At 49.4% G+C, this 11,806-nt stretch overlaps 1 protein-coding gene across 6 annotated transcripts in view; it reads left to right on the forward strand.

Annotated features, from left to right (window-relative positions):
• The first annotated feature begins 2,928 nt into the window (after positions 1-2,928).
• TSPAN9 (tetraspanin 9) overlaps positions 2,929-11,806 on the forward strand; it is a 209,972-nt gene continuing 201,094 nt past the window's right edge. For 4 of the 6 annotated variants that reach the window (XM_019660980.1, XM_019660981.1, XM_019660982.1 and 1 more), the window contains exons 1-2: positions 3,213-3,309; positions 8,458-8,524. The gene's annotated coding sequence lies outside the window, so the exon portion shown is untranslated. Of the gene's footprint in view, positions 3,022-3,212; positions 3,310-8,457; positions 8,525-11,806 lie in introns of those variants that run through there. The other 2 variants (XM_019660984.1, XM_019660983.1) reach the window with 2 other exon arrangements.

Genomic DNA, 11,806 nt, shown 5'->3' on the forward strand with positions numbered 1-11,806 from the left:
TATCTTTTTGTTTTCCGATGGTCTTAGGTGACCCCTCTGAAAGGGTTGTTCAACCCCCAAAGGGGTAGCGACCCACAGGTTGAGAACCGCTGCTTTAGATGGAAGATACCTCTGAAGTAACTTTGCACATGTAGCTGATAAAGGCTGGATGACGTAACAATTAAGTGCCCAGGCCTTGAAGCTGGGATTAGCTCCTATGAGGTTAGATCCTGGTATAGTCATTCTTTGCTAAATGACAGAGGCCGGGAGGGGTAGGGAGGTATGTTGGGGGGGGGGAGGGGCGGATTACCTAACTCTTCTGAGCCTCGATTTCCTTACCTGTAAAATGGAAGGCTGATGTTGTAGCTGCCTCATGGAGTTGTGAGGATCAAACAAATTAGAACATGTAAAGCACTTAGAACTGATCCTGGCACATAAGCATTTGGAAAATGTTAGCTCTTGTTTTACAAGTGGAAAAGAAACCAGTGGCCGGCCAAATGTGAAGTGTCCTGGAAACTCAGCCTCCAGCAGTGTGAGTTCTCCCCACTAGGTGTCGCAATTCAGCAGGCATTGTCTTTAGCTAGACTGGGGATGGCTGGCTGGAAACTTAATTTTTGCTTATTATCATTTTTTATTTGATTTGGTGATTTCAAGGGGATAGACTGACATACTATCTTTTGAGGTCTCTAGGGATCCAGAAATTCCAGCAGAATTGCTGACATGCAGGTCTGGAAGAAGCTGTTTGGAGTACAGCCTTTGTTCATAGTTGATGTGACCTAACAATTTATTGTCCAAACCAAGATATTTTGAGAGTGAAAGGGGGACTATTAATAACTAAGCCAGGACAGGAGGAATAAATGAGATGTACCCAACAACCTGGATATAGTCACCCAAATAGGGTGATTTTTCTGCAGCATTTTCAGAATCTCCAGGACACAAACTCACTGACATTCCTCAGCAGTCTGGTACAGTAAGCTGTGACCTCATGCCTTTGGGAGTTCCTGCCCTAAGGGTATCTTGCCTCCTTGTCAGCTCATTTATTTGAGTTTTGTCCTCAGTGACATGGTGGGTATATGTCTGTCTCACAGGCTGCAACTTACCTTGGCCTCCTTTATGTTAAATAGTTCCATATCCTCTATGGCTTCTCTCCATGGGTTTTTCCTACAGCGGTAAACCCCTTTGGAGGCCCTGAGTCCTCCCTGTCTGGAATGGGGGTGAGCAGTGTGGCCACTTTCTGGGTTATTGCTGAAGGGATTTTTCTAAGGTTTCTTCCATCTCTAAGGCTTATCATCCTACTATTTTAAATTTGCTTATCTTCTTTTAAGGGCAGGAGGAAGTTAACATTTGTTGATTGCCACCTTGCATCGAATGTGCTTTTGCCCCCCATCATCTTGGTCATCCCATCTAACCTGTGGCATTGGTATTACTAAGGTAGGGAAACTGAGGCTTAGAGAGGTCATGGCCCATAAAAGGCAGAGCCAATTCCAGGTCTGTCTGGCACCAAAGCCCTGTGGTTGCTACCACACCAGGCTGCCTCCCACTGTATTTTTTTTTTTTTCTTTTAGGTGAGCCGTCCTGCCACCTGTTGGCAGCTCAGCAGCAACTCAGCTTGGGCTGGGAATAGAACCGCTGTTGCTCAGAGCTTGCGCTCTTGAGCGAGCTCTTAACCAACTGAGCCACTTGGCCAGCCCTGCCTCCCGCTGTTTATACAGTAAGTTTTTACAGTAGGACCACCAGATGACATGACTAGCAAGTCCCTTTCCCTCTCTGGGTCCCCATTTATTCTTCTGAAAGCTGGGCAGAGTTAACAATATGCATTAAAGAGCTGTCACAGTGACTGGGGCTGGTGGGGACTAGCCTTGGAAGACTTTATGGGGGGGGGTAGTGAACAGGTTTTGAGGGAAGGGAATGTAGAGTCAGGAGATGGGTCATTGGGTTAAGTCTAATAGACAAAACCAAGACTGTGTATGAGGCGAAGGTGCTGAAGAGAGGAGTGGAAACTGCCAGTCTAATTAGGCGAGGTGAGGGGACCCTGGTGATTACAGCCAGGTTTAAAACTTTGTCTTAAATCATGCTTGACCGTGCACATGAGAAGCACTGAATCCATTTCGATGACAATAATTATGAGGAGAGATCGCTGTCAGTAATCACTTCAGTGGAGTCCAAGCCTTCTGGCTTCAAGAATCCGGGCCTGGAAAGGCCTATAGGAAGCACTCATCAGAAATGTCTATCTTGAATTTTTCCTGCTACAGTTTATTTCTGGGCTCACAGTGCCTTTTACCAACACGTAGAGGCCTGGAGGTCTTGGGGAGACAGCTGCTCCTCCAGGCAGTATTTAATACACACGTCGTGCGTCGTCAACATCTCAGATAGTATGCCCCAAATATCAGGGAAGGATTTCTTAGGTGTAGGTGTGGGGGTGGTGAGGTCAGACAGCCTGGCCCTAGCCGGAAAGTTGAGATCTTGGCCTGCACGGCCCTTGGGGTGGTGTAAGGGGCCGAGCCCAGGAGCACGAACTCCCAGGCCCTGACTGCCCCCTCCCCGATTCTGGATGGGGCTGCAGCCCAGGCCCGTGGGGGCGGGGGAAAGGCGTCGTACTAATGCCTCTGATGAACGGCCAATCCGAGAATCCAGGCGATGGGGAGGGGAAGAAGGCTTCCGGAGCCCCAGAGGGCGGCCGCGACTGGACTAGGACACCCATTACCAGCGCGGCCCTGGCTTTCCTCTTCGGTCTCCCTCCAGCTCTGACACAGGGGATCCAGCCAGGGGGTGTTGGAGGGCCCCCAGACCCTTCCCCACCCTGGGACCCGCCTCCCGCGCCGGCTCCAGCTCCCTCTTGCAGCGCTGTCACCCCGCCCCTTGTGCTCGGGCCCGGGCCCCCACGGTCTCGCCCGGCCCCGCAGCCGGCCCCGCCCCGCAGCCTGGCAAGCCCCGCCCCCAGCTCAGCGCCCTGGCCCCGCCCCCCGTTTCCGCTGGCCGAGGCAGAGGCAGCAGCGGTGAGGGAGCGCGAGTGAGCCGAGACCCCGCATTCCTGGGAGCTCGGTGAGTGCGGCCTGGGGCGGGCAGGCGGCGGGCTCCGGAGCAGACGAGTTAGCGGGCCTCGGCCTGCCTGTGGACGGGCTGGGAGAGCCCTTCACCGGGTCCCCAGACGGGGGGAGCGCCTCGGGAGCGCCCCGAAGAGGGGGTGTCAGGAGGGCGGCAGTGGGCGAGATGAGGGAGGGAGCGATGGGGTAGGTGCCTTATGAGGGTCAGGAAGTAGCCCAGGAAGTGGAAGGTGTGTGCGGGGCCCGGGAATGGGACGAAGAGGGTCCTGCAAGGAAAGGCTCGGAGGTAGGTCTTTTGGAAGTGGCGTTGCAACAGGGTGAACCGCGGGATCCCAAGCGAAGGGATGGGAGGGCTGTAGGGTGCAGCAGAAAGGGGGAGACCCGGAGCTGTCATGGGTTTCTGACTGTGTGGCCCAGCAGATCCCCGTGGCTTGGGGGCGGGGGTGGGGGGTAATCCACACAGCGGCCCTAGGGAGGGCCAGGGGGCTGGCGCAGAGCTGTGATACCGCCTGCAGGCCTCCCGCCGCCCCCTCCCCCCCGCCCCCCGACCACTCCTTGGGCCACCGCTGGCAGATCGGCACTCAGAGTGACAAAGCTTTGGCACACCTCGAGGTCCTAGATGTAGTCCATCTGTGCATCCAAGTTTGGGACTTTAAAAAACTTCCTGTGGTGAAAAAAAAAAGTCCAAACAACAAACTGGCTTGTTATGAGAGTACAGTATTTGTACTTGAGTATCTCGGAACTGGAATCTTGGATTGCCTCTCTTTGAAAAAGATATTGGTCTTGTCCCTACCTCTTCCCCAGATGCTTGGGGAAGTTTGCAGCATTAGGGTAGCATGGGATCCCCTGGGCAGAGTCTACCTTTCCTCCCCCGTTCCAAAAAAACGGGGATAAGACGGCAGCTGCTCCCCTCCATTTGGTTCAGAGAACCAAACTCATTATATGAGGCCCTTCTGACCTGCAGCTGTCCCCTTCTCTGACTCAGGTACTCCCTCTTCCAGGAAGCTTTCCTGGACTAGTGGAGAAAACTGAGGACTCATGCTCTCTGATCCCAGTATACTAGCCAGCTTTCCTCTCTCTACTAAAAATAGCCATAGAGAATGTTTTGTATGTATGTTCTGCTATAAAGATGTGCAGTTAGCTTGTCATCTTAAGTAATGGGGAGGGGAGGGAGAGGTATTATGGATAATTTCAAACAATGGACTGGTCAAATCATTTATATTTAGCTAAGGAATGCAGCCAGGGAGGCAGACATTGACACGGGCTTCCTAGCCTGTGCCTCCTTCTGGCGTGGCTGATGCTGCTGGGCTGTGGGTTAGGGGTGAGGGAGGGAATAGGACAGGGTTGGACAAAACCTGAAGAGGAACGAATTGTTCTCCACTCACTCATTGAAGACCTGCTGTGTGCAAGGCCCTGAATAGCTGAGAGTGGACCAGAATGGGGTGGGATTTTTGTGTGTGTCTGAATTAATCAGATTTTAATCTTCTTTAAGTCTATGAACTGCTATTGAATATTAATAACAACTAGTGTTTAAAAAATAATTTATAGTTGGCCAACTGCTTTCTCTGCACATTAGTTTTATATCATTTTATTTGATTCACATATAATCTTGTGAAGTATATGTTATTATTTTTTTAAAGTATATGTTATTTTTAATTGCCCTCTTATAGGCTGGGAATATGAGGCTCAGAGAGCATAAATTACTTCACATGAGGTCACAGAACTCATTAAGTGGAAGAAGCAGAACTTGAACCCATGGCCTCTGATGCCTCATACCATGTGCTTTCCTATCAAGCTGTGCCATTTTCCCCTATGGAGCCAGAGGATCTTAGCCTTAACATCACCTGTGTGTGCAGCCTTGAGCAAATCACCTCCCCTTTTCAATGCTCTGTTTTGGAGGGTTATTGTTTCTGTGCTTCTAGATTCTCTTCCAGCATCAGATAATTCATGGTGTAAGATCATATTGACAGCCAATCAGTCAATTAATAAGGGTGCTTTATTTTATTTATTTTATTTTTTATTTTTTTAGCTGAGCCATCCTGCTACCTATTGGCAGCTCAGCGGCTGCTCAGCTCGGGCTGGACTCGAACCACTGTTGCTCAGAGCTCAAACAAGGGTGCTTTATTTTTTAAAAGTTTGAATTGTGGTAAAAAAATATAAAATTTATCATTTTAACCATTTTTAAATGTACAGTTCAATTGCTTTAAGTTTATTCATACTGTTCTGCAACAGATCTCTAGAACTTTTTCATCTGCACAACTGACAGTGTACACCCATTTAACAGTAATTCCCCAGCCCTTGGCAACCTCCATTTTACTTAGTGTGTTTCATTAAGCTCCTACTATGTTCTTAATAAATGTTGCCCTTGAGGAATTAATAAGGAGAAGCAGCTCAGCTTAAGTGGGACGCCTCTGGGCCAGGGGTAGCTGGCTCTTATCCCTGAGTCTCTAACTCCAGCCCCAGCTGGTATTGTTAAGTGAATGAGTGGATGGGTTAGGCCTTGGGCAACTGCCTTCACCACTTTTAGCTTTAGCTTCCTGCTTGCAAAATGTGGATAACAATACCAGGCTCTCAGGCCTGTTGAGGAGCGATGAGATAATTAATGTATGTGAAGCACAGAGCTTAGGGCCCTGTACACAGCAGGTGTGCAGTAAATGGTGGCTATTATTTATACTCTAGCTGAGGAGACTAGATTAATATGCTCAGAACAAGAGAGGACAAGACATCTTTTCTTTTACCATTAAGGCCCAGGCTGTCGTCCCCACTGACTAAGGGAATGGATCTAATCTAAGTGCCTTAGCCTGGCTCTCGACATCCTTCGTGTCCATTCCCAGCCTGCCTGTCTAGCCTTATCTCCCACTCTTCTTCCCTTGAGGAACCCTCAGTTCCAGCCAGACTGACTGCCCAAGCCTGCTTTGCGCACTCCCTTGTTCCTTAGTTCATACATACTGTTCCACCTTCCTGGAATGCTCTTCCCCAGTCCCTCCTTCCTGTCTTTCAAGACCTTCCTCATGCCTGAGCCTTTTCATGGACCCTTCCCTGGCCACCCATCCTAAAAGAGCCCCTTTTTCCTTAGAACTCCTGTGGAGTTTTCTGTCTCTCCTTGCTTTTATATACTTCCTGGGGGTGATTCTTTAATGAATTTGACAAACCGTGTGTGTGTATCATAGCATAAGAGTCTGTGGTAAGTTCTGATGATGCAAAAATGAAAGTAAAGGCCCTTGTTTTCAAGGATCTTATAATGCAGTAAAGGGGTTTAAAAAAATGACAATTCAAAGTGCAAGGTGAGTGGCCTGTGAGAGGAGAATGTTATGTGGGTTCAGCGGCAGGATAAATCATCCTGATCCTGGAGGACCACCTCAAGCAGCAGGTGGGGTCCAACTGGAGCTTTGAAGGGTGGCTTGCATTTCAACAGAAGAGAGGGAGGGACCAGCCTGAGGAAGGGCACCAAGAAACTACTGGGGTGTGTGAATAGCCTAGGTGAGTCAGCGAGTGGGTTGTGTGTATGGATGCAGAGAGAAAAAAGGCTGAACAGGGAGACAGTGTCTTCAAATGTCCAGCCAAGGAACTTCATCCATCCATCCATCATTCACTCAAGGGAAGATGAGTGCCCACCACGTGCAGGTACTGAACTGGTGCTGGAGAGACAGCAGTCAGCCTTGGGAAGCCCTGGGAACTCTGCAGGTTTTTTTGTAGGGGTTGCAGAAATAGGGGCAGGCCTCAGGAGTGTGAGTCTGGGGTCTGTGAAGAGGGGACATCATGATGGGGAGAGTGGCTGGGCAGCTGTGAGGAATGGAGAGGACGGACTGAACCTGAGACATTTTGAAAGTAGGATTGAGGCCATTTCTGAATTGATTGGCTGAGGTTGGTAAGGAAAGGATGAAGGGGGCCTGAAGTGGATTCTGTGCTGGGTCATTGAGAAGATGCAGTGCCATTTGCTGCTTCCAGTGGGTATCAGAGCTTTTCCAACTAGATTGTAAGCCCATTCAGGGCATAGGTTCTAATTGCCTCTATTCCCCTTGGCCTAGCGCTCACTACTGAGAGACACAGAGTATGCAGAGTGTGGACCCCTGACAAGAAATGAATCTTGTCGGGATGTAATGTATAACATGGTAACAATAGTTAATAACATTGTATTATATATTTGAAAGTTGCTAAGAGAGTAGATCTTAAAAAAGAAAAAAATTTTTGTAATTATGTATATATGTTGATGGATGTGAACTAGACTTATGTGGTAGTCATTTTTCAATATATACAAATAAATCATTATTTGTACACCTGAAGCTAATATACTGTTATATGCCAATTATATCTCAATAAAAATATGGATCCATTTTGCCATCCCCAAAAAAAGAATCCTGCACCTTCTAGAATCCCAAAGTTGCATTCACAGCAATATTTGTACATGGGCCTAGCTTTCTCCAGAGTCTGATTCTGTAGAGAGCCAAATGTTTCCTGTGTATGTCTTTGTACCAACTCCTGCTACAGTTTTCTCTTTCTTTTTTTTTTAGATTTTTATTGGGGAATTGGGGAGGGAAATAGCATTGGGGAATTGGGGAAGGGGAACATTGTGTTTTTCTAGGATCCATCAGCTCCAAGTCAAGTTGTTGTTCTTCAATCTTAGTTGTGGAGGGCGCAGGCTCTGCTCTAATCTAAGTCCAGTCTCTGCTTTCGATCTAGTTGTGGGGGGAGGGGCAGGGGGGCATAGTCCACCATCCCATGCAGGAGTCGAGCTGGCAACCTTGTTGCACACTGAGCCGCGCGGCAGCTCACAGCTGCTCAGCTCAGGCGTAGCTCACTAGCCCATGTGGGAATTGAACTGGCGACCCTGTTGCTCAGAGCTCGCACTCTTATCCAACTGGGCTACTCAGCCAGCCCTACAGTTTTCTCTTTCACTTGATGGCCATTTTCCACCAAATTTTTATTGCTCCACAAGAGTAACTCTGGATGTGGTAGAGAGGAAAACAACAAAGTGGCCTGTTTCTTTACCTCAGCCTCCTCGTTATATGTGAATCAAACTCATGTCTCAGTGGAGTTACACACTTTTACATACCTTGAAACTCGGGTTACTTGTGAGTGGTCAAAATTACAAATGTTAAATCCTTGGATGCCAGAAGCTCAGGGATGACATATATGTGACATGATACCATTACTTCCATAACTGCCCATAGCAGACATCACTAATCAATCACAGATGTCTTTCCTGCTGAACCAGGAATTGTGTTCTGCTCATAATGCTTTAGTCACCCACCACCAGCTGAATGGAATGGGCACAGCAGCTGGAACCAGTTTGCCATTTCTGGCCTCTCCACCTGTTGAATGAATGGGTCCTTAATGGAAGACTGCTGTCCCAAAGAGTGGCCACTGCTGGACAGCATTCACCCTAGAATGGCTTCACAGAGAAGTGATGACCTAATTTTTTATTTTCCTGCAGGAATATTCTGGGATCTTCTCTTATCTGTCAGCAGCTGAAGTGTTTGTGGGAAATTCAAAGAAAACAGGTCAGTGTCAATTTTGGTGGGGCCTTAGAAAGTCTGTGTGTTATAAACTGAAGTCAAAGTCTCCCTTGCCCTTTAACTGTCGGTTAGGGAAGGATAACATGGGGTGCTTATATATTCTAGATGTCTCTGCCCAGCTCTTGACTTGGAATTGATCAACTCCTTAAAATGGGTTTTGGAGGCCAGGAGAGAATAACCCCCTTCCCCTCCCCCCCCCACCCCACCGTTTCTGATTGGTGACTGGCAGTATTCTTCATTTCTTTCTTGGAGAGCCACCCTGGTTGTAAAGAGGAAGCCTGGGGAAGCAGGAGAGGCTTGTGACTTCCTGCTTCCTGTCTCCTCCCAGCAGGCTTGGGAGCCAGGGTGGAGGACCTCCCACCAGCCGTTCAGAAAAGAGTCTGCAGGCATCTGGCCAGTTTTACCTGTCTCTGCTCTTCTCTACTGGCTGCTGTGGGAATGCCCGGCCCTGGGTTGGCACCCTCCAGGCCCCTGGGTCTTCCTGATCGCTTCTTTGTTCCCTGTACTTCTTCGTCCAGGCCCCTGTGGAGCTGGCCTGGAGCTGCTTAGGCAGCTAGTGTAGACGGTGCTGATTCAGGTTCCCTGGTGCCGCTGCTTACAGACCTGCGTCTTTTTATGTTTTAATTTTGTGTTTTATCCTGTGGCTTCCTCCTGCTGGGTGATTTGTAAATTTTTTACCTTCCAAGAACCCAGCAGTGTGGTGGTGGGGGTGGGAAGGATGGTGCTGGCTGGTAGCTTATCTTGCCCAAAGATTTCCTTCTCTGTGAGTTCCAGCAGAAATTATTTGGTGTCCCAGAGTGGCCACAGAACCTCCTATTGTCCTGCCATGCTTTGAATATTGTACTCAGGGTGCCAGTATTCACATTTGTCACCATCCTCATGTATCACAGTTTCAGACTTTACACATGTCCACAACTAATTTATTTAAAGTGCATTAAATCTGAATTTAAAGCTCATTTAATTTTCACAAGAGTCCTGTGAGGTAGCTATTGTATCATTTCCCCCCATTGTACAGAGGCAGAAGCTAAGGCGGAAACGGGGTCAGACTTGCAGGGTTCAAACCCAGGCTGTCTGACTGCCGCTGCACCTGCCCTCACTACCGCAGACTGTGGCCATTCTCATCAGGCCCTGGGCATCTCCGCAGGGCCCTCTGTGAGCTGCTGCAGCAGGAATAGTGAGCTCCCCTTTGAAGTGTCCCCTGTCCCTGGGGCCTGGGTAGGTGTTGGCTTTCATTCTTGCTGTTCTGGAGTTTGGTGCACCAACTGTGGGTGGACTGGGCTCGGGGAAATTGGGCTGGTGAAAATCAGGTGGTGGGGAGGGAAGGACCGAAGCCAAGTGATGCGAGTCCTTGCTGCTGCACAGCACGTCCTGCCCCAGGATTCTGTGGGGCCTGCGCCTGGGGGGCCCTGCCAGGCGGGACTTGGTGGGAAGCTTCCCAGGAGGCCTGCATGGCCTGATATCAGTTATTTTAGCCAGATGACCGGCCGCCTTCTGTGTATCTGTGTTGAAACCGCAGTGAGGGCGACCTGAGTGAAGGACTTTCCAGAAAGGAAGTGCATCCTCCCCTGTGGCTTTGGCCTCAGAACGCTTGGGTTTGGCCATTTCTTGTCGTGCTGTTGAGCCTCTGGCATGGTGCCCAGCTCCTGGCTGGGAGGTTCTCACCCTTACTCCTGCTTCTGTCTCTAACAGCTAGGTGACTTTTGGCAAGTTATTAGGTTGTTGGAAAAGTCATGACGTATTTTTTCTGTTTTTCATTGCAAAAATGCATCATGACTTTTCCGACAGCCCAATACTTGCTTTTTTCAGGCTGGCTTCCTCCCCTGTAGAAGGGGAGGCTGGGTAATCGATGGCCAAGGTTCCTTCCAGCTCTGATAAAGGTGGTTTCTGAGGTAGGACGAAGGCATGTGTCTGGGTTTTGGCTTCTAATCTTGGGGCTTCCCAGGTCCCTCTTCTTCTTATAGTGCCCTCTTTGCCCCTGGCCTAGAGGCGGATGGAGGAGGAAAGAATGAAGTTAATGAGTAAACTGAAGGCCCTGATTTCTGATAGAAGCTGGATGGGGGCGGAGGTTGTTTGCAGAGATGGCTGCCTGTCTGGTTAATGGCAGGATCTTGCTGCCTGGCTTCCCTCCTGTACCGAGGACTCACGGCTACTTTTGTTCTCACCACCTCCTGCTCCCAGCCTGGTGCATTTAGGAGTCAGAAGGCTGCATCGCTGGACGCCAGCCCAACAAGTTAATAATTTCAACTTCAGTTATAGCCACAGCTGAGTGTCTGCCTGGGTGAAGTCCAGCTTCCAAACCCTTTTCCTCCTCTCAAACCAAAAACACGACCAAAAACTTAGCCTGAACTGGAAAGCGGGCTCCTGAAAGCGGGCAGAGCCAGAAGGGGCACTTCTGCAGGCTGTCGGTACCACACAGTGTGTGTGCTTCGGACTGTGTTCCGGAGCAAATGCAGTTACTTTCTGATTATCCATTGTTAATTATTATCTGTGCTTTGGAATGTACCACATCCCTTCCACCCTCTGTCTTCCTTCCCGCTTCTCTTGCAGTGGTTGGAAATTAATTGTACTTTGAATACTCGCTTACTTTCTGAGAACCTCATGACCATTTCTACGCTCAATGGTCAGCATTTAAAAAAATATATGACCTTGTGATGGGAACAGGAAAGGACGAGGATGGAGAACAGTCTGGGGGTCTGAAGAGTCAGGCAGCTCAATGGATCCCCTGGAATCCCCCCACTAATTGGGGGGCGTGGCTCTTCCTGCAGGAAGCCTAGGGCTCCCTAGGGCTCCCCAGGACCTCGGGGGCAGGTTCTTGGTGAGTTCTGGGCCTTCGCCTTGGCAGTTTAAGGCCACTGCTAACCCTCACAGCATCTTTAAGGACATTTGAAAAATTGCCCTTCCTCAGGTTAAAAAGAAAAATTGATCTGAGTCTGTTACTGTAAAACCAGGACAATGTCCAGCTCTGCCTGGGACAGCCTTCTAGGATCCTGGTGGGCAGGGCGCTGGCCATGTATACCTTTGCTCACACCACTCTCCACCATCATGGGTGCATATGTTGCTGGCAGCACACACACTGGTGCTGCTCCCGCTCCCAGTGAGGGAAGTGTGTCAGGTTCAGAGTCAGGGGGAGAGCTTGTGGGTAAGAATGGACCTCTGAGAACAGTGGATAGCTGAGGGAAGTGATTTCAGGGGATGCTCAGAGCAAGGCCAGAGCAGGGTGTGCCATGCACGTGTGTGAGTGTGTGTGTGTGTGTGTGTGTGTGTGTG

Source organism: Hipposideros armiger, unplaced genomic scaffold (assembly GCF_001890085.2).
Source record: "Hipposideros armiger isolate ML-2016 unplaced genomic scaffold, ASM189008v1 scaffold_332, whole genome shotgun sequence".
NCBI lineage: Eukaryota > Metazoa > Chordata > Mammalia > Chiroptera > Hipposideridae > Hipposideros > Hipposideros armiger.